The sequence below is a fragment of the Dioscorea cayenensis genome, chromosome 2 (genome assembly GCF_009730915.1).
Source record: "Dioscorea cayenensis subsp. rotundata cultivar TDr96_F1 chromosome 2, TDr96_F1_v2_PseudoChromosome.rev07_lg8_w22 25.fasta, whole genome shotgun sequence".
NCBI lineage: Eukaryota > Viridiplantae > Streptophyta > Magnoliopsida > Dioscoreales > Dioscoreaceae > Dioscorea > Dioscorea cayenensis.
The window spans coordinates 12,663,074-12,668,307 of NC_052472.1; the positions used below are offsets into that span (position 1 = coordinate 12,663,074).

The 5,234-nt window shown below is 43.0% G+C and overlaps 1 non-coding gene across 1 annotated transcript; it reads left to right on the plus strand.

Moving 5' to 3' along the window:
• Positions 1 to 3,295: 3,295 nt before the first annotated feature.
• Positions 3,296 to 3,402, plus strand: LOC120281777. Its single transcript, XR_005542795.1, has one exon. It is a non-coding gene; the product is annotated as a small nucleolar RNA R71 (small nucleolar RNA).
• The last annotated feature ends 1,832 nt before the right edge of the window (positions 3,403 to 5,234 follow it).

A 5,234-nucleotide genomic window follows, 5' to 3' on the forward strand; every position in this document is an offset into this window, starting at 1 on the left:
GAAGTCTTGACAACCACTCAAAACGAGCCTGATGCTCGGAAATAGCGAACTCAGTGTACTCTCTCTCAGGAGACTGCTCTCTAGGACGCTTGCCATCCTGATTTTTCGACCGGGGTCCCATGTCTGCAAAACTTTGAAAAGGACTATCAAAGAAGCTCCCAAAATAAGACTGCAGAAATCCACATGGTCATGTGGAATTTTCACATGCCCGTGTGGATCCACGGGACGTCAAAATCGCACTGATGCGCCTCATTAAACCACAAATACACCTTTTTATCTGTTCAAAGTTCGTTCTAAACATGTGTAAACCATATAAACACATAAACTAATCAACATTTATCATTTTAATCAGTTAAAATCAAGTTATAGTGAAAAGGAGAAGAATTGAGGATTTACCATTAATGAACTCAAAAACTTTCGAATTTGGCTTGAAAATCAAGTGAAACTCCTCAAGATCGACGGTGTGAGGTCGGGAAGGTTCTTAGGAGTGTCCGTTGAGTGACTAGGAGTGTGAGAATGGAGAAAAGCCAAAAGATTTTAAAGAAAGGCCGCGGCTCTTGCGTTCCTGCACATTCACACGGGCATGCGGAAATTACCCACGCTCATGCGCCTCCATAGGAGAGAGTCACAAGGACGAGCGCCTTGCGCCCAGTCGCTCTCGAGAAACCACTCCTCCGTCTCTAAACACAAATGCATGGGCGTACTGGAAAAATACCCACACTCGTGCGCCCGACCCACAGGTGCAGACACGCCCCAGTAGACTCTCTGTCTAGTCGAGAATTATCACTAAGTGTTTCGCACGCCCGTGTGAAGATTCCGTATGGGCGTGGATCATTACTGGGCAGTTCACAGGGGCAGATGCATGCTCCTATGTATTCTCTAGATGGAGGAGAGCTTTTCTGTATAGATCCACACGGGCTTACGGAAAATACCCATGCCCGTGCGTTTATAACAGGATCACCCACAGGGGCGAGTCCACGCCCCTGTGCCTTTTCTGGACAAACTCACAGTGAAGATCCACGGGCATGCTGAAATTCCACATGCCCATGTGTTTTCTCTGGATGGCTTAAAAAACTCTACAGTGTCTGCAGAAAATTCCTGAACATGTATACACACTCAGAGCCTGCCTTACTATGTAAAATAAACCAAGAAAAAACACTAGAAACTAGCTTGCACTACCAAAAACTTCACCAAAACACATTTAAGCACAAGATGACAACAAAAATACACAAGAAAATCACAGCAAAAAAATCTAAAAATCAGGACACTGACGCTCAAAGTCTTATTCATGCGAACACTAAACTAACAACTATGAAAATAGTAAACACTTGGGTTGCCTCCCAAGAAGCGCTTGTTTAACGTCGCTAAGCTTGACGTACCTTGTCTTACCTCGTGGGGGCTCATAGATGAAGGTTTTCCTGTTACCTATGACTTGAAAGCACGATGAGCAAAGTCTCTTGACGGTAGAGGGAGAGTTATCGGGCTTGGTACCACTTAACAAGGATTCATCCACCTTGTCCAGTTCTTGCGCATCTCTAACAGCCTTGGAGTGTTTCTTGTGGCGTCTTCTTACCCTCTTCATCTTCCGGAGCACTTTCTTCATAATCCCCGGAGTAGATGGTATTTCTTCCTTTAGACTAAACATTAGCACTTCTTCATTCTCCACCTCTTGGTCTAGCAACCCCTCGTATGGGTCCGGATTGAACATTTCCTGCATATATTCATCAATTATCTCATCATTAGTGTCAAGAAAGTAAAGAGTATCATCAAAGTCAAGAGAATGTCGCATAGCTTCGGTGAGGCGGTGTATGAGCTTATTATCTCCAATCCTTAGTGTCAACTCCCCGCAGTCCATGTCGATCACCAACACCACGAAGTATTAAAGAAACATCCGCATCCTCATCGATGTCCAACACCACGAAGTCTACAGGAAATATATACTTGTCAACTTTGACAAGCACATCTTCAATGATGCCCCTCGGATGTCTCAGTGTTTGGTCCGCCAATTACAATGTCATCCGAATGGGCCTAGGCTCGCCCAAGCCTAGCTTCTGAAAGAAGGAATATGGCATGATGTTGATACTAGCCGCTGAGTCCGCCAATACATTTCTTCACCAAAGTTGCCAATGTTGCACAGAATAATGAAGCTTCCTGGCTTTTTCTTCTTGTTCGGCATATTCTTTTGCAAGACCACCGAGCAAGATTCATCTAGAATCATGGAGGCACTCTCCTCCAATTTCCTTTTTTTGGTCAACAAATCTTTCAAGAACTTGGCATATCTCGGCATTTGGAATAATGCCTCAACAAAGGGAATGTTTATATGTAGTTGCCTAAACAAACCCAGAAACTTGTTGTACTGCTCGTCTACTTGGTCATTCTTCAATCTAGAGGGATATGAAATTCTTGGCTTATAAGGTGGGGGTGTCACTTCCTTCTCCTTAGTTGCTCCCTTCTCAACCTCTACGACCTCCGGTGCTTCAACATTGGTCTTCTCACTTGGAAGCCTACCTTCAACCTCACGACCACTTCTCAAAGTTATCACCTTCACATGCTCTCATGGATTAGTCTCGGTATTGCTTGGCAAGCTTCCCTGTGGTCTTTCTAAAAGATACTTTGTAAGTTGCCCACTTAATTTTCTAGGTTGTCTAATGATGCGGTGTGGTTGTGAAGTATAGACTCAACCAATTGGAACCGTGTATCCGATGATTGTACAAATCTAGTCAAGGCTTTCTCTAAGTCGGTCATTTGGGTTTCAAAGCCGGACACTCTATTTTCCATGTTTGGGGCTTGTTATTGTTGGAAATCCGATAGTGCCATGGCCTTTGGTTGTCCTTGGTTGCTCCATCAATAGTTGGGATGACTCTTCCAACCCTGATTGTAGGTGTTGCTATATGGATTACCTTGGTTCCTCATTGCATTACCCACAAAGTCGACTTTCTCCACCGAAGATACATCACCAATAGAGATCGGACAATCAGAGGAAGTATGTCCTCCGCCACACCCAGTGTATGTAATCACGGCCACCACTCTATTTAAAGTTAGAAGGTCTAACTTCTTACTCAATGATTCCACTTGGGCTGCTAAAGAAGTGACTGCATCTATTTCATAGAGCCCTGCCACCTTTTTCCTTTCCCGCGTATTCCACTGATAACGGTTCATGGCCATGTCTTCTACTAACTGTCGGGCTTCTTCTGGGATTTTACTCCCCATTGTACCTGCCACGGTGGCATCTACCAATTGCCTTGTACTCAGATTTAACCCATTATAGAAAGTTTGAATGATCATCCATTCAGGAAATCCGTGTTATGGGCACCTCCGCAAAAGGTCCTTGAAATGCTCCCATGTCTCAAACAATGATTCCAATTCCATCTGCACGAATGACGATATCTCATTACGAAGCTTGGCCAACTTCCCCGGAGGGAAGTATCTAGCAAGAAAAGTTTCGACCATCTCATTCCAAGTCGTGATGGATGCTTTTGGCAAGGAATGAAGCCACTGCTTGGCTTTTCATTTGAGAGAAAATGGAAAAGCCCTCAATCTAATAGCATCATCTGATACACTATTGATCTTCAATATATCACAAACTTCCAAAAAGTTCTCTATATGGTTGTTTGGATCCTCATCGGCCAAACCATTGAACTGCACTGACTACTGAATCATCTGGATAAATGCTGGTTTCAGCTCAAAGTTCGGAGCAGTAATCGAGGTCGTACAATGCTAGATTGTGTCCCCAGTACTGACGGTTCGGCGTAATCAGATAATGTTCTCTACTGTTCATTCTGCTCAGCCATGTAGTCAGATCCTTTAACTTTCACTTCAGCTAGATTTGACCGATCTTGCACAGGTTCTTTCCCTTTTCTTCGAAGTGTACGTTCAAGTTTGGGATCTCATTCAATTAATATCGAAGGGTTCCCTCGGGTCATAACCTGAAGCTACACCAAAAGAAAGAAAAAGAAATCAGAATGATGATAGGAAAATAAGATGTGAAATGGAATAAATGAATGAATAGCTAAGAAAAAAAAGTGTAAAGAATCTCTGAACGCCTACTCCCTGCAACGGCTCCAAAAACTTGACAATGCCCCTTGCGTATATCCTGCAAGTGCATGGGTTTGTCGAGTAAAAAAATCCCAGGTGAGTGGGTATTGTATCCACATGAAGTAGGGAGTAAAGATACTTAAATTGTTTCTTAACCAAGTCAAGATAAAAAATGATTGTGTTGACAAGATGTAATTTAAACAAGAAGAAAAGAAGCAAGAAAGAAAAGCACAAGTAAGTGAGAGATAAGGCAATCGTTATAAATGGGGTACTCGGATATTGTTCCACGTAGGACAATCATTTCAAGTCAAAACTAACTACTATGCCTCCTAACTAATGCATTAATGGGTCGTGGAAATCCTTCAATACATGTTCCCAAATCTAAGGTCAACTGTGACTAACTCTATACCATGTCCCAGAGGAGAAATCAAACAATCTCAACACCTCGCACTCGGATAGAATCGCATGGAGTTCTAGGGATTCCAAGTGATAAACCCTCTTCCTAGATATAGACCTAACCCTTTGGTCCCGGTGAGACGTCCCTAGTCACAATTAAGCACTAGGTGCTAAAATCACTTCAACGCTTCACTCTGTTACCTTTGTAACTAAGCCCTAGTGGAAGGTCATCCCTTAGCCCATTCACTATACTATGACTGCAAAGAACTCAAGGAAATGGAAGTAGGATAAATCACATTGGACGAGAAAGAGAACGCTCCGCTATCTCTCGACTCACCCTCTCGACCCTGTCCAATCTAACTTTGTCTAACCCTCATGGTGTGTCACTCACTCACAAGGGTTACCAATATGAACTCTTAACCCTAGTGACACTGTAAGGAAGGATTCAATCAATCAAGCATTCAAGATTGGAACTCAAATAAAATATCAATTAATGAATGCATAATAGAAGGTTTAATGAAAGAAATATATCCTAGGATTCACAAATCCAAGTACCCACTAGGGGGTTTAGCTCTCCATGGAGCTAGTTACAATCAACAATGAAGTCGAATGTAAAAAACAAGTAATACATATAAATCACCCTCGATAGTCGTGACGATGGTCTTATGGAGAAGCCTCGTCTCCTCCAAAGGTCCCCTTGTCCAACCTAGGACACAACTCACTCGATTAGTGCCGACGAAAGCTCTCCCAATAATCTTCTTCCAAGTGGAGCGCGATGTCGAAGCTAAAAAACCTCTCCAAAA